The sequence below is a fragment of the Rhinopithecus roxellana genome, chromosome 22, assembly GCF_007565055.1.
Source record: "Rhinopithecus roxellana isolate Shanxi Qingling chromosome 22, ASM756505v1, whole genome shotgun sequence".
Taxonomy (NCBI): Eukaryota; Metazoa; Chordata; class Mammalia; order Primates; family Cercopithecidae; genus Rhinopithecus; species Rhinopithecus roxellana.
Window position 1 is genome coordinate 660,961 of NC_044570.1, and position 22,624 is coordinate 683,584.

The following is a 22,624-nucleotide window of genomic DNA, read 5'->3' on the forward strand; positions in this document are numbered from 1 at the left end:
ACTAGTCTGCTTTTACACTTGGGCTTATGTGTATATAAAATAATCACATTAGTTCAAGGAAATGTTTTATTAATTCTTTTAAAGTTACAGCGCTTAAAAATTGCCATGATAATTTAAAGACATAGCTTGGACATTTCCAGATCTGCTTCCAAGCCTTCACCTTGGGTGAAATTGTTTTGTGCTATGAAGATGGATTCGGGCATCTTGCGCCTCATGATGTATTTGATTCGGCTTAGTTCTTGGGTCCTGAGCAGACAGACTGACAATTAAAACTCATGAATTTTATTTTCAACATACTTTACCATGGAGTCTACCCCTTGGGCTGAGCCCCAGATCTTCCTCAGCACCTCACACTCTCTCTCATTGGCCTTTTCCAACTCCATCTTAATATTACAGCGAACAAGGGTCTTACATTTTTCTAGCACGATTGCATTATATAAGGAAAGCTTCCTAATTTGAATCATAACCTCCTCGGTGAAAGTTCCAGTCAAGAACACTTGAGAGACCAGGCCCTTGGCACACGCCTCCCGTGCTGTCAGTTTTTGTCCAGCAATTAACATTTCATTGGCAGATGCTTCACCCATGATTTTTGGAAAGGTAACAGTAGAACATGCATCTGGACTCTGTCCAAAGGTCATATAAGGGGTTTGGAACCATGCCTTTTCAGTTGCCCACACTAGATCGCAAAGTGGCAGCATGGAAGCACCAAGTCCAATGGCAGGGCCACTGACTGATACAACAATAGGCTTTTTAAAATGAATAAAAGTGTTCACAAAGTTCTTGATGGTGTTCACCATTTCAAAGCTTGCTCTGTTCTTTAATTACTTCTGTATTCAGTGCATTTTTTTCTGTCGATCTGGTTGATAGCAATATCTGGGTGAATCCATCCTCTTTCTTCACTACAATGTCTCTGTATGTGCTGGCACTCTCCGTTAGCCTTATGGTGAAGTACATTTTCTTGACAAAAGACTGGTCTCTGCCATCATCAGTAACATGTCTTTTGCCACCTTTCACTCTTGCAACTGATGTACGTGTGTCTGTTGTTCCAGTGGCTGCTAGTGGGTCTATTAATACCACTATAGCTTTTTGGGGAGCTGAGTCTGTGGCCATGGAAGCAGTAACTGAGCCAGACATCTGAGACATTAGTGGCTGTAGCAGGGTCTTGTCCTCTATTCCAGCCTGTTCTGCACTGGGACCTGACAAAGGGTCCCTGACTGGTTTCCCTTCTGTCACCTTGAAGTCCACCAGGACCTGCTGATCCACTGCAATAGGGTCCAGTTTCTTGAGTTCCTGAAAGCCGCTCACAGTTTTCTTGTTGTCAACAGGACTGTCAGGTGCAAATGTCTTGAGAGTTGAATTTACTAACTCCATATCCTTTGCATCAGTGAGAAGTGAAGCTGCCTTTCTCCTAATGTTCTTGCTGGCAGCAAATGACTGGCTGCTTTTGGATCCATGTTGTTTGCCAGTCACTAGCATTTTAGGAGAGCTCTTAGTATAGTCCGCTTTGGTAGATCTGGAAGTTCTTCTTCTGGCATTGTTTGAACAAATTCTACTTGTCCTGGTCCATTCTAGTTTTTTCTGTTTCTCAGTCTGTTGTCTATTAAAATCATGCATACATATTCCACAGTTCATGAGGTGATGTTCTGGTTCCCAAGTGTCATCCTGTTTGTCATAACCTTTCCACCGAACCAAATACACTGTATTCCCATTTTTGTCTTGTCTTTTGTCAGCAATTGTTTCAACCTCAAACTCCTGGGAAGCCATGAAGAAAGACACAGGGTTGGAGCAGTTGCTGTGCCAACTTTGTTTCAGTTGCCTCTCCACCTCGCCACTTCTTTCCGCCTCCAGTGCTTCACCAGGTTCTGAGTATGGATGAGTCCCTAGTGGAACAGCTTAGGCTTTGTCTCATGGTACATGATAGCTTGCTCAGTAGCCTCAGAGAAGAGTAGTTAAATCCGCAGCCCCTATCTTCTTTTGTAGTACAGAAAGCATGCTTCCTGCCAGTTACTCTTTTGTGTTTCTTTGTTTAATTGTGGTTGTATGATGTTTATATTGAACATTCTAATGTTATAACAATTTTAAAGTTATACTAGCTTACATTTAGTAACATACAAAATCGTTACTCCCATGTAACTTAACTGCACTGTTTCATTTACTGAATTATCAAAATTATACCTTGCATGTCAAAAACAAAAATTAGTCATAGATTTTTTTAATTAAATATATTAGTGTTTTAAGTTACACTGAGAACAAATTGTGGAGCTGCACATTGTTAATTATTTCATCTTGGATAATTTTTCATGTATTTATCTTTACCTTAAATTTGCTTATTCGTATGGCTTTTGAGTGTGTGTTCTTTCTACCCTGAAGTACTCCATAAGACATTTCTTTTTTCTTTCTTTCTTTTTTTCTTTTCTTTGAGACAGGATCTGGCTCTGTCACCCAAGCTGTGGAGTGCAGTGGTGGCATCTGGGTTCACTGCAAGCTCTGCCTCTCAGGTTCCCACCAATGTCCCGCCTCATCCTCCCGAATAGCTAGGACTAAGAAGACAGATAAGACAGATTAGAAGTCCACTGGTTATTTTTGAAGGCCCCTTTTGCGTGACTAGCTACTTCCCTTGCTTCTCTTGAAAATCCTCAAAATTCTCTTTGTATTTGTTCTCGACAGTAATTATCAGGTAATTCTGAGTTTGTTTCTTTGAGTTTCTCTTACTTGGAGTTTGTTGAACCTGTTGGGTGCTTATTTATTGTCTTAAATTCTTGAAATTTTTACAAGTATTTCGTGAAATTGTCACCTTGATTCTTTGTCTCTCCTTTGAACTTCCAAAATGCATAATTATGGCTGCTTGTTGTTGTTCCTCAGGTTTCTAGGCTGACCCATTCCAGCCTGTGTTGCTGACCACTATATTGTTGATGGCTGCCATGGGTATGTATCACAGTGTGAGGCCAGTTTGTCAGTTGGTCTCGGAAGAATGAAGCATCCCAGAGCTCAATTCCCAGACTTCAATCGTTGCAGTCTCATTAGTGCACCACAATGTAGCAATCTCTAATTGTGAGGCATGACCAAGAAAATTACGGAAATGGATGCAAACAGTTTGAAGCAAAACTTTTAAAAGTGAAAGTAAAAAACTCTTCACAGTGGTTGACCTACTATGAGGGTGGGATTTACTGTTTCTAAAGGCAGAGAAGTCAAGGAATGGTGTCTTAGAGTAAGCATTATTCAGCTGGACCCTGAACCTTGTACTTGGATTCATCGGGAAATGAAGTGATGACTTACAGAAGCTACTGAGCTCAGCCTTGCCACTTGACCATGAACTAAGAAGGAGTTGAAGTGTCAGCTTGGCCTGAGACGTTGGCCTGGGACCAATCACAGGCTGAAATAATGTCTTATGACCACAATAATTAAGTTTCCAATGATACAGCTGGGTCAGGATATTTTATGAACTGGAAAGTATGAAATATATGGAGGTATCTGTGGACTCTCTTGAAGGAAGCACTACTCAGCTCAGTTCAGTGTCTGGCCTGGGAAAAATGAGAGGCCAAACAAAAGTCTTGTCTGGATCACTGGGCTGAGGAAAAGCAGAAGCTGAATGGATAATTCATGTATATTTGCCTTGCATTCCAAAACATGTCCACATAGAAAAGAAAAGTATTACATCACAACCCAGTGGAGACTACTGTGTATCAAGTCCACAAAGGGGGAAGTGTGTATTTTCTTGAAGTCTGCTAATTACGTGAATGACAGAAGACTTTGATTCCTTTGTCCTTGTTCCCTTTTCTGTGTAGCTGTGGATATGTTTTATGCAAAAATGGCAAAGACATTTTCAGGTTCTACCTTGTTTTCTTATTGGTGCATATGTGGATATATTGTCAGGCTATCCTCCTGTTCTACTTTGTTTCATTGGTGTCTGTGGCCTATGTTTTCATTCTGTTCCTGGAACAACACAGAGAGTGTGAAATATATAAATAAATATATATACATATTCCATATGTATATGGAATTTTGCATGAAGTTTGTTTATGATATCAACATCAAAAAAGCTAAGTTATTTAAAATGTTTACAGTTTTAGTATTTATTCAAGTAATCCTTTTTGAGAATACTTACAAACTGTTTAATTTGCCATTGCTTTATACATTTATATACATACACATATACATGTATATAGACATATATATATACATATACATATATATGTATGCAGGGGAGGTTATAATTACTTACATACAGGCTCAAAATAGGCTGCCTGCAAACTGAGGAACAATGAGTGCAAGTCTGAGTCCCAAAACTCAAGAACTTGGAGTCTGGGGTCCGAGAACAAGAAAGCAAGAAGTATCCAGCATAGGAGACAGATATATGTTTTGGAAGCTAGGCCCATCTTGCTTTTTGACCTGTTTCTGTGTGCTTGGTATTTGCTAGAAACTTATTAGATTGTGCTCACCAGATTAATGTAGATCTTCCCATTGATTCAAATATAAACCTTTTTTTGGGGGGAAACACTCAAGAAACATATCTGGCATTAATACTCTGTATCGTTCAATCCACTGAATAAAACACCCAGTATTTACCATCAGAAGTCCACTCCTTTTCAACTTGAATCAATACACATCTCCTGCTATCGTACATAATCTTCAAATGCAGACAAAAATGAGGTCTTAATTATACGTCACATAATACAATCATCCTCTTACAACCTGGAGTGCAACAATCCCCAATGCAAAAACTATTTCATAAACTTTACAATATGCAAATATTGTTAAGAATTCAATGAATTTTGTGCAACATGATAAAGGAAAATAAAAAGAGACACTTTCTTAGTACATGTGTATACGTGCACAAACTTTTTTTTTTTTTTTTTTTAAAGGAGGATATACTTAAGACAATTAACATCCTAATTTCTGCAACTGGTCAAGTGTCTATGGCAGGTATGGATGACTAACTTCTTCTATTACACATTGTTTGTTCCCTTTGCCTTCAGGAAGCACCTCAGAAGGTTGCAGTTTTTATTGTTGTGTTGTGGTTGCTGTTATTGTTTATGTTATCCTGGTGAGTGAATCCAAAGCTTAATACCTGAAGGTTCTGGCCAACTGTAGTCTTGTCAGGAATGGGCTGTTGTAGTTTCCCATTGACCTTAAACACGTGTCATGGTAGTGCTAAGACACGTCCTAATGCATCTTCTGTATTTTATGCATACTCTTCCTTCCCTCCATTGTGGAGTAGTAGGCTGATTTCGTCCTTATAGTTCAGGTCAGTCACCCCAGTCAACACTGTAACTGCCTTCTCAGAATGTTGACGTAAAGGCAGGAGGAGGCAAGGTGTCCAGAAGGCAATCTAAACTTCAGGTTTAACAAAATCGTTATTGTTTCTTCCGGTGGCACCAATTGTCCTCAGGGAACTAAGTCCTCTAGGCCAGCAGAGTATAATGTCATAAAGAAACAAGAAACAAAAATGTTGCTAGTGGAACACCAGGAGTGATAGCGAGTGGTGAAATTTCTACTTCCATCGCTTGGTCTCTGGACCCATGGATTTTGGCTATGGAAGAAACAATACCATATATTGGATGCTGATTCAGAGAATACATGGTCTTCTGGAGACCTCTGCCAGAGCCCTGCAAAGTATTGTCCCCTAGTTGGCATTACAATTATAACATCAAAGGACCACTTCACCATTCCATTAATTTAGCTACTTCAGGAAAATCAGAAGCAAGGTAAGGCCACTAGATGTAATGAGTGGCAGACCACTGCCATGCTTCGTTTGCAATAAGTGAGTGCACTGGTCAGAGGCAATGTTGTGCTCAATACCATAATGTTGCAAAAGGCGTTTTGTGAGGCCATGAATGGGAGTCTTGGCAGAAGCATTGCGTGCAGAATGGGGAAATCCATATCCACACGTATGTCTATTCCAGTGAGGACAAGTCTCTGCCCTTTCCTTGATGAAGAGGTCTCATATAGTTCATCTGTCTCCAGGTAGCTGGCTGATCACCCTGAGCAACTGGACCATAGTGAGGGCTCAGTTTTGTTCCCTACCGCTGGCAAAATGGGCACTCAGATGTGGCCATAGCCATGTCAGACTTTGTGAGTGGAAGTCGGTGTGGCTGAGCACATGTGCAAACTCACTTCCTGCCACCATGGCCATTTTGTTCATGGACCCATCGGGCAATGAGAAGGATGGCTGAGGAAAGAGGCAGAGAGGTGTCCTTGAAAACAGTGTTCCTATCCACTTGATTATTAAACTCTTTATCCACTGAGGTGACTTGTTGGCAAGCACTCATATGGAATACAAATATTTTGACAGTTTTTGATCACTCACAAAAGTCCGTCCATGTACGTCTTTCCAAAATTCCTTTGTCACCAATATTCTAATCATGCATCTCCCAAGTGCCTAATATCCAGCCCAACCATTGGCTTTGGACCAAGAATCAGTAAATGGTCAGAAATCTAGTCATTTCTCTTCCAATGTAGAGTTCACAACCAGCTTCACTACTCAAAGTTCTGCCCACTGGGAAGACTTCTCCTCACTGCTGTTCTTTAGGTGTCCTAGAAAGGGGGTCTAGTTCTTCAGCCCTCCAATTTCAGGTAGGAACTGCATTTCATTGAGAACCTGTCTGTGAACCAGGACCCTATCTTCTCTTCCTCTGTCAACGGATCAGACCTATCTTCCCATGAGGTCATCAGTACAGTCTGATGGAGAGAAGGTTGAATGGCTGGAGTAGAGATCGTGGGCATTTGAGTCACTTTCTCATGTAACGTAGCTGTGCCTTAGGACCTGCTGAAGCCTGCTCATGTGTATACCACATCTGTTTGATGATGAAATGCTGCCGTGCACAACCTGCTTTATGACTCGGTGTGTCAGAAAGCACCAAGTTGATAACAGGCTGTGTACTTCACACGGTGACATGATGACGAATAGTCAAATGTTCAATTTCTAAGTAAGCCCATAAATGGGCCAAGAGCTGTGTCTCCAAAGAATAGGAGTTATCTGCCAAAGATGGCAGGGTCTTGCTTAAAAATTGTAGAGGGATATGCTGTGTTTCACCTGTGGGAGCACTGCAAAGTATTGTCACATAGTTAGCATTGTAATTGTAACTTCAAAAAGCCATTTCACCGTTCTATTAATCCAGCTGCTATAGGATAATGGGAAATATGGTAAGACCGGAAGATTGAATAAGCAGGACACCAGACACCACAGCCACAGTTCTTTAGCTGTGAGCTCCAAACAGCATTCCTATCTGCCAGTGAAACCTCAAGCACCATTGAATTTGCTGGTTCCTGTGGCCCAAGTGGTAGAGGGGTTTGCACCAGAGCCTGCAGTAGTTGCAGAGTCTTTTCCTGTTCCGGATGCCCCTGAAAGCTGGCAGCCCTTCGAGTCACTCAATAAGTGGGCCAGGGAGACATTTTCAAATGAAAAAATCTGCTGTCTTAAAATTCCGAATAGGCCTAGTGGGCATTGTGCCTCTTTCTTAGTTAGAAGAGGGACCTCATACAACAACGTGTTCTTTACCCTGGAAAAGATATTTTGACAGGCTTCAAAAGACTGGACCCCTAGAAACATTGCAGAGTGAGAAGGTCTCTGAATTTTAGTCAGCTTTATTTCCTGTATTCTGCTACATAAACGTCTCATCAAGAATTCAAGTGTGCTTGCTACTTCTTGCTCAGCCGTCAAATCAGCCTAATTTCATCAATGTGATGGACCAATGTGCTATCTTACAGAAGTGAAAAACAATCAAGGTCTCTCCAAATAAGATAATGATGGGAAGCCAGAGAGATAGCATAGACCCAGGGAAGGTTAATAAATACACATTGCTGGCCTTGCCAGCTGAAGGCAAATTGCCTCTGGTGGTTCTTTTAGACAAGAATTAAGAAAAGGGCACTGGTCAAGTGAATGTCTCCATACCACGTAACACAAGATGTATTAACTTGCTCAAACAATAAACCACACGTATTGCACCAGCTGCAAGTGGATTCACAACTTCATTAAGTTATGATACTCCAATGTCAATCTCCAAGATGCACCTGTCTTCTGCACAGGCTAAATCAGAGAGTTGAATGAGGATGTGCTGGTAATTACCACCCCGGCATCTTTGAAATTGTTTATGGTGGCACCCATCTTTGCAACCTTCTCAGGGTTTTGATGATGTTTCTCATTTCCTATTTTTCTAGGTAGGGGCAGCTCTAGTGGCTTTCATTTAACCTTACCTATTTGTCGCAGCCTTTCTCCTGAAAATCAAGGAAATGTGGGATTCTGCCACCTGCTAGGTATATCTATGCCAGTTATCATTTCAGGCCTGGGAAAATGACCAAAGGGTGACTGCAGGGACTCACTGGACACTCTGTAAATCTGACCTAATAAGCTAAAACTCTATGAATTACCTGACCTCCCTGAGCTCCTACTTTGACTGTAGGACCACGATAACCTTTTGGGTCCCCTGGAACCCACATCAGCATAGAGCTAGTGTCCAGTAGTTTCTGAAAAGCCTGATTATTTTCTCTTCCTGAATGCACAGTTACCTTGGGAAAAGCCTAGAGGTCTCCTTGGGGAAAGATGGTGTAAAGATTCATTGCATAAATCGTCAATTAGGTAATGGGTGTTCTGGTCAAGGGAATTCAGCCTCCCCTTAATTCAATGGGTTCTTGGTCTTTCAACTGGCTGTAGTCTGGAAATTGATGGAGGGGCTGCACTTCTCCGTTTCCATCACTCAGAAGAGTCTTTTGTCCTTTTGTCCCGGAGATTCCTGTATGTGTAACCTAAGTATGAATGCAGTAGGCTTTCCATCAATTTCACTTCTATGAACACCATGATTAATTAACCAATGGCAGAGCTATACAGGAGCCACATTACTCTGACTGCCACTGTCCCTTAGCTCTGTCCACATTGCCCTGGATGGTTGAGTGCTGCCACTTGGCCCTTGTCACATCAGGTTCCTATATTTGTCATCGTATTTAAAGTTTTCAGTTGAGCTACTGTGGTTTCCAGAGAAGACCAAGTACTGGGCTACTCAAAAAGGCAAGTCCTGACCACCCAAATCTGTTTCACAGGTGACTGGTCAATGATATGTGTTCTGGGCCCTACCAGATTGGATGGGTAAGTCTAAAGGATGAGTCTGCTTTACCATTCAAATCTCCCTAAGTTTTGGATCTCCTCTCCATTAAACCAATGTAGGCCAGGCATTTCCAGCTCACTCACGGAGGGCCAACTTTTAATCCACATATCAACTAACTAGCAAATCAAATCAACTATCAGAAGTTTTTATTTATTTATTTATTCTCACCAAGCTGTCTCATTAAGCACAAAATCAATACTTTGTGCTGATTAGGATCAGTAAATTCAGCTGATACAACTCTCTGTTCCTTCCACCATAATCCAATACACATAGTATCCACTCCCATGCCTGTTCTCCAGGTTGATGTTCATATAAATGAGGTAAATCGAACGTTTTTGTTTGTATGTGTGTGGTGTGACTGTGTAGCACACCACCTCATGGGTCACACTCTCTACATCACCTGTTGAAGCCCACCACAGCATTCCAGCCCGGTCTAGAAACAAAGAGAGGTGTTCAGGATGGCTCCTGAGAAAAATCACATTATGTAATTTGGCATCTGCCTAAGGGAAGGCCATATCTGTTGCCTCAGTCAATGCAGGTTTGATCTCCTCAGACTCAGTTGGAAAGACTGATGGCAGCATGGATCAGAAGGACAACGCTGCCCCTTCTGGAGATGAGAATGCTGATCTTCTTGGCAAAAAGCTTCATCACGGTTTACACACTCAGTAACTCCAGTTTCGTCAGGGTCCTCCCACACATCCTCATTCCGAGTTGCAGAGTCCCATTCTATTCAACCAATGTCCTCACTATAACTGTAGATACCGTTTGAGGATGTGCACGCATCTTTCATTGAAGGTCAGGAACTTACATGATGAGAGACTGGAATTTGGGGTCTTTCTCTACAGGTGGTAAGACTAACAGGGCAAAATTAGGAGAGTTGAGGCTCAGTTTCTGCTTCTGATGCTGGGAGACAGAAATTCTGAATTCATCATTACCTCTCATTTTGCCCACTGAACTTAAGAGCTACCCAGCAGCTTCGTTATGATCCTTGGTTCTCCAGCTATGGTCAAAGGTATTATGCAGGGATAACTCAACTCCTTGCCTCTCCCAGTGGATGAATCGGGAGTGTCAAATGCATTTATCTTGCATAACTCTCCACATGATGTCCACCAAAGATTATCAGTATTCTCCATGTTATGAGAAGTAGAGTCCTTTGCATGAATGCATCAAATTATATTTAACAGCCAACCACAGAAACTCCAAAAACCAGTGAAAGAACTTTCTTTTTAATATTCTGTTTTTCTAGAACCACTTCTGGGACCAAAATTTGTATTACTCAGGGTTGACTCCCTGGGACAGGACTTTAGTAGAGTGTATTAAGTACTAACTTACACCACTGCAGGGTCACATAACAGGCTGTCGGGGAGCTCAGGGGCAACAAGAGCCAATCTGAGTCCCATAATTGAACAACTTGGAGTCCAAAATGTGACAGCAGAGAGCATCTAGAACACCGCAAGGAGGTAGGTTGTGAGGCTAAACTAATCTCACCTATTCACGTTTTTCTTTCTGTTTTATATTCCCTGGAAATTAATAGATTGTGCCCACCAGATTAAGGGTGCTTCTGCCTTCCTCAGCCCACTGACCCAAGTGATAATCTCATTTAGGCAACACTCACACGGACACATGCCAAACTAATAGTCTGTATCTCTCAAGCCAGTTACATTCACACTCGGTGTTAGTCATTACAGGCTCGTGTTGAGAAATTTGCTGATCCCCACTAAGTCTCCACCTTCAAGCCAGGAACAGACTGAAGTCTGGGTCCTAGGCTGATGGACAAGAATGGGAACCACTGGTGCTTTTTTGAAAGGCGTGTATTGTTGCCAAATAATCTAATCAGGAAGCACTTTCTTTCCTCTGAAGCACAAAATATTCCTGGACTCAACCAGATTTGAGGACTTTTCAGACTAGCAGCTGTGGAGACGAGCCTCCCACCCAAGGGATAAATCTTATCTATACATTTCTGACTCTCCACTTGTCCATCTACCTCAATCTTCCTGGATGCAGAACAACTGTTTGAGAATCATTGAATGGTGGAGCTGAAAGAACTGTAACACAAACGGGAACAAAAAGATGTCTCTTGCTCATCACATTGTCAAAGGCAAACATAAGAGGATAGTTGTGACCTTCAGGGTGCACAGAACTAGGGTCTCTCAAAGCCAGGGCTGTGACACCCTCTTTAGGGTTTTTCTGTTTCTGGCATCCCCAAACCTCTGGGTATCACTGCATTCCCCAGTATCAGCTGTGGAAGCTGCCTACAGTATGCCTGGTCCAGCTGCTGCTTCTCAGTGAGATGGCACCTAAATTTTCCTGCTTTGCCACAGCTGGCAGGCCTGTCAGTGCATAGCGGCTGGACCCCACATTTGCCGATATACCACTTGCCACTCTGCCTCACGTTTGCCCCTGGAAGGTGATAAATCCTGGTCCATAAAGCAACCTGAGTGCGGCCTATCAGGCAAAGTGGGTAGAGCAAGCTTAGCAGGACTGAGCAAAACTCAGGCAAAGGCACCACGCACCACAGAAGTTTTCAACAAGCAAGGTGACTCCCCCAAAATCCCATGACAAAAGGAGGATAGCTATGTGTGTTTGAATGCCTTTCTTCTCTTGGATCTTGAAATACTTATAATTCAGTCTCCTACAATTTGGAAATTTGTTAACCTTAAGTGAAAATCATTATATTTCAAACTCTTTTAGAAATAAAAGTTGAAAGATTGGAATTTGCATTGAAACACCCTATCCCTCTTACTGATATAGACATATATTCTTTGAGAATATACTTCTGTAATGCATGGCATTGGGCTTCAGGCTAGCATTCTTCCACTAGATTATAAAGCTTACTAACAGCATTTCTGATCCCTGGGTTTTGACACTTTGTTCTCGTACAATTTCTTTTTGTGAGGAGCTTTTGCTGTGCATTGGAGGATGAGGAGCAGCATTTTGGGCCTCTTCCACTAAGCTCCAATGTAAACTCCTTTATTCATGGAAGAAATACCCAAATATGTTTGTGTCTGGTGGAGGCAACTTTGATGACTCTCTTTATCATATAAGTTAAGCCCCAAATACTTCTCTTTTTGCAGGCTCGTGTTAAAACCACAGGTGAAATGGGTGCCGAAGAGCTGACATAAAAAGGCCAAATTGGGGTAAGAAAAGAGTTATGGGTCTTCCATCTTCATCTCAAAATGCTCAACATCACTAGTTATGAAGGAAATAGAAATCTAAAATGCAATGAGATACTATCTTAGACCAGGGGAAATGGTGATTACTAAAAACCCATGAAACAACAGATGGTAGTGAGGAAGTACAGTAATACGAATGTTTATACATTGTTGTTTGGAGTGTGACTCAGTACAGACGAGGTGGAAAAGTGTGTGGCAATTCATCAGGTATCTAGAATGAGAAATACCACTGGACTCACCAATTTCATTACTGGGTATATAGCCCCCCACACCCTAAAATAGGTCGTTCAATTACAAGGATGCGTGCATATGTATGTGTATTACTGCACTATTCACATTATCAAAGACATGGAATTAAGCCAAATGCCCATCAGTGGCACACTGGATAAAGAAAGTCCGGTACCCAATACACCACAAAATCACATGCAGTCATGAAAAGGAACAAAGTCATGTACTGTGAAGGAACATGAATGAAGCTGGTAGCCATCATACTCAGCAAACTTAAACAAACAAACAAAAGAACAAACACTGCGTGTTCACACTCATGCATGGGAACTGAACATTTAAGACACATAGACACAGGGAGGGGAACCACGCACATCTGGGTTTGTCAGGGGGCAGGGAAAATAAGAGCTTCAGGAAAAATAGCTAATTTACGCAGGGCTAAATACCTAGGGGATGGGTTGATGGGTTCAGTGAACAAACATGGCGTTCATTTACCTGTGAAATAAATATGCATGTCCCACATATATACCACAAAACTTAATGTAAAATAAAATTAGCTGAAGAAAAAATTTAAAAGTATTCATTTTTGTAGTGGTTTTAGTGACTTTGAAATGTGCACCACACCTTACTTAAGACATTTTGTAAAATAAGTACAAATCAGAGTTTCAAGAAACTGTACTGAAAAGTAAATAAGTAATATATTTCAATTTTTACTGGACAGCATTTCTTTTCTTTCATTTTGAGGATGGACTCTTACAGTCTCTTCAGCTGGAGTGCAGTGGTGCAATCTTGGCGTGCTGCAATCCCCTGCCTCCCAGCTTCAAGGGATTAATCTGCCTCAGCCTTTTGATTATCTGAGATTGCACCTGTGCACCAACACACTGATGGGGTTTCACCATACTGGCCAGACTAGTCTCAAGTCCTGACGTCAAGTAATCTGTCTCCCTCACTATCCAAAATTCCTGGGATTATAGATGTGAGCCAGTATGGTTGGCCCTTGATTGAATTTTTAATTGAGAAACATAGCAACCTTGCAACGCTTTACTTTCTGTATCATAAGTTTATGAGTTTCTTCATATGTCTCATAAGGCAAGAAAAATAATATAACTTTAATGCATTCTATTTCCATTGGACATGAATGTATTTCCATTAATGTGTAATTAAGAGTTATTCTATTTAGAATGTCATTCTTCTTTTGTGTAAAACTCTCAGGTTGTGGAAATTTCTTTGAAAAGATAACTTTGGAAACCGATTACATTTATTGATATAAATGGCTCTTTTTAAAGAAACTTTTTCTGTAAGAAAATTCAAAATTCATTGAAGATACGGGATGTTTAATTATGTTTTACAACCTAGGTTTTCTGTGAAAATACTGTGATTACTTTCTCTCACTTCCAAAACATTAATTGATGTTGTCATCTTCCTGCATGAAAATTTCACCTGCAATGCATGAGAAGTAAGAATTTCCAGCAGAGCAAGTGATTTCAATCGGTAGCTCACCCACTACCATGAATCCTGGCTTTGAGCTACTTGTAGCACCAACTATTGACTGTGTACAAAAAAAAAATCAAAAAAGAGAGTAGGCTCTTTGACTGTAATATATGACCTACACAACGCAATAACTAGTGAGTCGTTTAATTTATAAACCCACTTTTTTTGATTAATATACATTGAGTTTGGTTTGAAATGCTATTGTTTTCATTTAGAAAAAGAAATGACTCATGATTTTTTCTTTTGATTTGGTCAACTAGCCCAAACGTTTGTAGCCATCAGGTATGTAATTAGAAGAAGTTTAGTGAGAGAATATAATTTTTTTCATGAAGGTGAATTTCTTTATTTCCTTTTTTTTTTTTTTTTTTTTTTTTTTTTTTTTGAGACGGAGTCTCGCTCTGTCACCCAAGCTGGAGTGCACTGGCCAGATCTCAGCTCACTGCAAGCTCCGCCTCCTGGGTTCATGCCATTCTCCTGCCTCAGCCTCCCGAGTAGCTGGGACTACAGGCGCCCACCACCTCGCCCGGCTAGTTTTTTGTATTTTTTAGTAGAGACGGGGTTTCACTGTGTTAACCAGGATGGTCTCGATCTCCTGACCTTGTGATCCGCCCACCTCGGCCTCCCAAAGTGCTGGGATTACAGGCTTGAGCCACCGCGTCCGGCCTCAGTGCATTTTATTACTTCTAAATGTCCACATATATTCCACCAAAAGAGGATGTTTCAAGCTTACACAGAACTGAAACACAAAGTGAGACGTAGTGTCAGCAAATTAACATTTAATAACATATAATTTAGTGCATTTCAAGAGGAATCTGAGTGTTAATTATATATGTAACAAACCTATTCTGTACAGACTTTAGTAAATATGAAATTATATTTATATATTTATTTCTGTGTATTTTTTTATAGCACATTGTAGGAGTTTCCACTACAATTTTTGGTTAATTTATTTAATGACTTTCGACATGGTAAATACATATTTGCAAAGAGATCTCTTTAAAACAACTCTGCTGTTGTTAAACACTTTAGCTAAGTGTTTTATGTGTTTACTATATATTTTCAAATACATAAGAGAATATGAACTAGCAATTATTAACTGACCACTAATTTTATATTCCTGTTCCAGAAATTATCTCTGGGCTTGAATTAATCCATAAATACAGCTGTGTGTTTATTTTTTAGACATATGAGCATATAAAGTAGACTATATTGCTAAATTTGTTTTGTAATTAGTCACATATCTGTCAGTACATGAAGAATCACTTAATTCTGTTTGCAGGTACATAATCTGCAGTTCAGTGTGCTCTAACTTATGCAATCCCCCTCTAAGATGGATTGACTTGCTAAGTGGTATTCAGTTTTGCACTAAGAAAGAAGAATTTACACTTCTGATATGATTTTAAACACACCATCCCAGTTGACTTTATCTCATATCAAAACACCGAGTATAGACAAAGCGATTACCACTATTTACTGTGGGGAAAAAAGCAGATATTTCTGTGAAGGGTATAGATTTATGAGTCAGAGCAATCTCAGTTAAAACTGGGAAATCTCTAATATTTTATTTATATAAAGTTCTAACTGCAATGCATTGAATACACTCATGTTAATTGCAAAAGTTTTTAAGCAGTGAACTCATAATGATTAAAGCTAAGCCTGTGTTTAATACATGAAACTTTAATACTGTATCATATTCTCTAACTGTTTCAAAGAAAGCATTTTTTCTTATCCCAGGTTGGGAAGCACTTACTGAGTGGGAAAATCTGATCCCACTGGACTCCAGCCAAAAGAAAGATTTGTGGGGCTCAATGACACTGGTGCTACTTCTCCAATACATTCTGTGATCTGACACTTGTACCTGATCCCTGTCATCAGCAACAGTGTTTCTACTATTGAAAACACAAGGAGTGACATAAATGATTGTTGGGGGCCTGGGAATAGCAGGTTTTCATCCTCCAGACCTCAGAATGCTAGATCCATGGACAACTTGACCGTGCACCAAGAAAAGCCCACAGACACTCAATGCCAGCTACTGAAAGCTGTTTGGCGAAAGGTTGCAACCTGTAAAGCCTCATGAGAGGAGCTGTACAAGACCATGGAAGCCCACCTGTTGCATCTGCATGACCTGAATATGAGACATTAAGTTAAAGAAGATCATCCTGGAACCTTACGTTTTTCATGCCTCATTGGATTTCAGATGTACTTAGTGCCTGTAACCCCTTTATTCTGGTCAATTTCTCATATTTGGAAGGCCTGTATTTTCCCAGTTCCAGTAGTCCCATGTATCTAGGATGTAACTAAGTTGCTTTCAGTTTTACAGGTACATAGGCAGAAAAAAATTACCTTGATTCAGATAAAACACCAGACTTTGGACTATTGAGTTAATGCTTGAATGAGTTAAGACATTGCAGTACCATTGGAAAAACATGATTGATTTTGAAATGTTAGGATTTCAGATTTTGGAGTGGCCGTGGTTGGAATGATATGATTTGACTGTGACCCCACCCAAATTTTATCTTGAATTTTCTTAAGTGTTGGTGGGAGGATAAGATAGGGAGTAATCAGTATGGGGACAGGTGTCTTTTTGTTTGTTTGTTTATTTTTTCATTTGTGCTAGTCTTGTGATTGTAAGTCTCATTACATCTGATGGCTTTAAACATCAGTGTTTCACCAGCAAAAGCTCTCTGTTTGCTTGCTGTCATCCGTGCAAGCTGTAACTTGCTCCTCTTTGCCTTGCCAGACATGTAAATCTCTAAGTCAATAAATCCCCCGCCCCTTATAAATTGCCCAGTCTAGCATATATCTTTATAAGTGCATGAAAATGGGCTAAAATAGTACAAATATCAGATTGATTAATAAAGCTCTTCTACTTTTGTTTCACAGTCAAGAAGTAAGTAAAATGCAAATGTGTGGAGGTCTCCAAAAATTTACATCAAATACTTTTTAGTTCAGTAACTTTGTCTTAACTTATTTTAATATAAACAATGCTGAAAGAGTTGTGAAGTCAAGTGATTACAATGTACTCTATATTTTCTGATTAGTACTAACTTAAGACTACAGTCATTTTACTTTTCCTTTTAAGAGACAAACTTTATAATGCTCTAGCTGGAATGAATACAGTGGTGCTATCATCACCAACTGCAGCTTCTAAATCCTGGACTCGTGTCATCCTACTTCCTCAGCCTCCCAGTGAGCTGCATCTGGACCAAAAGCTCACTAGGCTCAGCAGATTATTTAACTTATTTATTTATTTTATTTTTTTCTTAGAGACAGAATCCTGCTGTGTTACTCAGGCTTGCCTCCAACTCTAGGCCTAAAGTGATCCACCCACCTTGGCCCCATAAAGTGCGAAGACTACCACTGTTGAGTTACCACATCTTCCTAATTTTTACAAACTTTTTGTCAAGATAGTGTTTCGTTTTGCCAAACTGAGATCCAAATTCCTGGCGTCAAGTGTCCTTTTCCCCTTGGCTTTCCAAATTATTGGAATTATCAGTGGGAAACAAAATCTGGTGTAAAATATGATGCACCTTTTTAGTTATCTGTTAAGATCTTGTTTGGAATAGAGAAAGCTTAATACTGAATGATGAGGTAGAATGAGCTGTCATACAAATTTATTGGAGTAGGAGCCAATTATTAAATAATAAATGCATTTTTAGATTAGAGGATTTTATGTTTCACAAGAATATTCCCATAATTCCTACCAAAATGTTTTTGGCATATTTAGAAATTGAAATAATATTTTTTCCATTAGGAAAATATAAGGCAGTATAATAGACAAACAAATCGGCCAGGTGCAGTGACACACTCCTGTAATCCCAGCATTTTGGGAGGCTGAGGCAGGTGGATCATGAGACCGGGAGATGGAGATCATGCTGGCTAACAAGGTGAAACCCTGTCTCCACCAAAAAGACAAAAAATTCAAAAAGAAAATAAAAAATCGGGCCGGGCGCGGTGGCTCAAGCCTGTAATCCCAGCACTTTGGGAGGCCGAGACGGGCGGATCACGAGGTCAGGAGATCGAGACCATCCTGGCTAACACAGTGAAACCCCGTCTCTACTAAAAATACAAAAACTAGCCGGGCGAGGTGGCGGGCGCCTGTAGTCCCAGCTACTCGGGAGGCTGAGGCGGGAGAATGGCGCAAACCCGGGAGGCGGAGCTTGCAGTGAGCTGAGATCGGGCCACTGCACTCCAGTCCGGGCGACAGAGCGAGACTCCGCCTCAAAAAAAAAAAAAAAATAAAAAAAAAAAAATAAAAAATCTAACTTGGGGTGGTGGTGAGTGCCTATAGTCCCATCTACTCTGGACACTGAGACAGGAGACTGGCTTGAACCTGGGAGGCAGAGCTTGCAGTGAGCCGAGATCTCACCACTGCACTCCAGCCTAGGTGTCAGAGAACCACTCCGTCTCAAAAAATAAAAATAAATAAAAGAAAATAAGTGCACTATGAATGAAATGCAAAGCCTTTACCAGTCATTGGGAGGAACACAACCGTTTTTTTTTTTTCAGTGTAAAATCCAGTGGTAATGAGGAATATAGAGGAAATTTGTATAGGAAATTCTTTTCCATCAGGCAGAAAACTAATTTACTCTTCAAATAGAAATCACATATATAGTCAAAAAAATTTGTATTTTCAAGTTACTAATAAAATATTTATTAGGTAAGGCTAAATCTTTGTGATTATCTCCCTACTTCATTAACTCATGTTTCAAACTGCTTGAATAAAAAATAATTAATATAATAAATAAATGTTCTTCCATATCTCCATATATTAAAATCCAGTATTGTAAGATACAGATATCTTACCTATTTTAACTTGAAATAACTAAATCAAAAGGCACCACATTCATATAAATTAGAGCTAATGATTTCACAAAAAAAGAAAGAAGACTGAAGAAAAAGATTAAACATCTTTGATACCTTGTAAAAAGTGCTACAAGCCAAACACAAATTACTTACCGTAGGAAGTAAATGTAAATGCTTACACTAGGTAGGGATTAGGTTTTGAGGAATCTGTGTTTGCAGAATCTGTGAGTGTGAAAGGTAACTTCTTGTAAATTAGAAAACATTACTGACAGAGACACTTTTGCTTATGTGGTTCCATACAGTCACTACCATCTGACTGTGTTATTGCTCTGATGTTTGCTTTTATACTATTAGGTAGACTTTCATGTGGGTAAATTTAAGATATATGATAAGCCATATGATAGCAGCTGACATTTATAGCACTAATTTTACAGGCATCTGTCACACTGTCTAAGTTTTATATTTTAATAGAGATGGGGTTTCACCCTTTGGGCCCGTTCAGTCTCACTGTCTTACAAAAAGAGTTAAGATCTATATACAGTTACCTTAAGAGGTGTGTATTAAAAGTGAAAGAAAGGGTGAAAATTAATAGTTCCATTTCTGAGAGATGTCAATAGCAGGCAGTATGACATTCTAAATAAAACACAATCTAAACGGCAGCTAAGTTCACAACAATACAGGCAGCTTGGAGGTGAGAAATTATGAAGCCCAAGAAAGATATCCATGTTAATTAACATACAACATCTTCAAAGATATTTTATCATTCCATCTCTCAAACAACTTCCAAAGGATAAAATGGGCTGGGTAGTCCTCAAGAATGAAATCTATCTGTGAAACTACAAATGGTTTTTAAAATCTGTTGTAGCCACATAAAATGAAGGCAGTTTTTACTTCAAGAGGTATCTAGAGAAAAAAATGAATAATGTTTTCTTCTATCAACTCTTCAGTATTCAGTCATTAAATTGCAATTTGTTTTAGAGGAGAGATGAAAACACTCTGTGAGATATTTTACATCTAAAATTATTCATTTAACAAGAATCACCTTTCTTCAAGTCACTCAATGTTTTTTGTCAACATTATGTTCCTTTAAACCAGTTATCATCTTGACTACCTGTCTGATACCACTCAAACAGTAAAGACAAACCAGAAGTTAATTTTGTAGATGAGCACAAACAGCTCTAATGTCTTCTGGTTTTCTTCAGTGAGATCTATTTTTTTTTTTTTCAGAACTGAACAAAGCATACATTTTATCACATTTTACAGCAATGTGGATTTGCCCCACTCATGTATATACTGTTTCAAAGAATCAAGAAGATTTTGATGATTGTTAGTGTGTACACTTAAAGTATTAAAAGATTTCTCACAATTGTACCAAAAGGTATTATTAAAGAAACAAATTCTTAACATATGATCTTTACATTTTTGTTTTGTTTTGTTTTGTTGTGAAGACAATAGAAAATTACCTTTCACAAAACCGGTCCCTGGTGCCAATTGTTTGCAAGCAATAACACTTAGAAGCATGCACACATTAATTATTGAGTGAAAGTTTGGAAGAGAGAAACTCATAGCAATCTGAATAAACAAGAACAGAAATGTTGATGAGATTTCAGAAAAAAAGATTTTGAGTAGATCAAGGAAATGAAACTAACTTGTGCACCCATGGAAAAAGGAGAGTTAGTCACCTGTGAGGCTGTAATATTGAAATAGGTAAATAAGAATTACATATGCATATTACACTTACAACCCTAGGTTAACAGTTTATGGAATCTAGAACATTGTCCTGAGAGATGTAATGGGGAGTCAGTGCATTATAGGTGCACTAGATGCATTTAAAAGAAATTAAAGTGATATGTTAATGCAGAGAAGGGAGCTGCTGTGAGTGAAATAGAAGGCAGCCCAGAAATCAGAAGATTCCTTGTTCTTTCTACTTCTGAGATATCTAAGAAGTACTTTCTTGAAAGAACCATAAACTCTTTTGAGAGTGTGCAGCTTGTTTTAGAAACTAGAAAGAGTTCTATACTACAGTATATAGTAGGAAGTTGTGGGACAGTGTTTCATTGACATGCATGCCACAAATTAAGACTTGAAAAAATGAATCTAACAAAGGAAACAAAATCAAGATGATATTACTCTTTATGTGTGTGTAAAGGTGGGGAGGGACAGCGCTTGTCTTCATTGCTTAGGTTGAAGTAGAACAACACAATCACAGCTCTGCAGATGTTTTCACCACGGTGTCCCAGGTAGCAGGGACTGTGGGTGCAGACCATTACAATCAGCGAAACTTTTGCATCTTAACTGATATCACCAAATTGCTCAGACTGGTTTTGATGTCCTGAAATCAAGTAATGTGCCTGCCTTGGCTACCCAAAGTACTAAGACTATCAGTGTGAAAGAAAGTTTTTCAGATCTAAAGAAGGACCTAGTGCTATTGGTGATTTATGTATGAGGCTCAAAGTTATATGATTACAAGTCTTGTTACATGACTGCAAGTCTGTGTATACATATACACACATGTATATATACAATATATAATATATATACACATATATACATGTGTATACACATACACATATGTAAAATTATACATTAGATATGTAGATGTAAGTATATCATATATAGTTTTTCTTGCAGGTCTAGAAAGGGGTACTTTCTTGTCAGTGATGAAAATGTTCATTTGCTAAGAAAAAATGTTTATTTGATGATGAGTAATGTTGATCTTTGAGATGATTCGTATACACAATCTCAGGGAAAACATTACTCTAGAAACTAGAACACATCATTGATGCACTCATCTGATTTGAATAGTGTAATGAAGAAACTTTTAAGGGAGGAGGCCACCCCTCATATTGTCTTATGCCCAATTTCTACCTCCAAATAAAGAAGAAGTAGAAACTAAAAGGCAGAAATGAAATCCACAGGCAGACAGCCCATCGCTGTACACTGGGTCTGGTAGTCAAAGATTGCTCCCTGACCTAACTGGTTCTCTTATTTATAGATTACACACAATGCTTAGGAATGCACTGTGAAAATCCCTATCTTATTTTGTTCCGGTCTAATTACCAGTGCATGCAGCCCCCAGTCACGTACCCCCTCTTTGCTCAATCAATCACGACCCTCTCAAGTGCACCCCCTTAGAGTTGTGAGCCCTTAAAAGGGACAGGAATTACTCACTCAGGGAGCTCGACTCTTGAGACTGAAGTCTTGCCTATGTTCCTGGCCTAATAAGCTTCTTCCTTCTGTAACTCAGTGTCTGAGGAGTTTTGTCTGCCACTCATTCTACACTTTAAGCAAATACCAAAAGTGAGTGAATTAACTGGCATATTAATTCCCAAGTAGCTGACACTACAGGTTCAAACCACCTCACCTGAATTTTTTTTTCATTTTTTTTTTTGTGGAGAGAGGGCTTTATCATGTTTCCCAGACTTACACAATATTTTTTATTAGTTGTGATGACAACACTTTTTAAGGAAAAACTTAAGAGATGCATAAAAACATTTATAAATATAAAATGATATCCTTGGGATTTGCTTCATTAGAGAACTATTAAATCAAGGAGATGGTTACATTGTAATGTTTTGTTTACATAGAGAATATAAATCTTCTTATAAGAAGAAGTTAATTACATCTTAAGAGATGAAAGAATATATGGCCTGTCTTTGCTGTGACAATTTTGACCTCTTTCTATTGGGATAATAACAGTAGGAATGACCAGGAAAGGCAGTTATAATGTTACTATTGTTTAAATATTTAACATCAAATATATGATGGATTTTAATGCATATTTAAAAATTTTATTTTGTGTAGAGATTATGTTATCAAAATTAAATAACT

At 39.2% G+C, this 22,624-nt stretch overlaps 1 pseudogene; it reads right to left on the reverse strand.

Annotated features, from left to right (window-relative positions):
• Positions 1-266: 266 nt before the first annotated feature.
• On the reverse strand, positions 267-1,764 carry LOC115895651 (annotated as a pseudogene).
• Between the last annotated feature and the right edge of the window lie 20,860 nt (positions 1,765-22,624).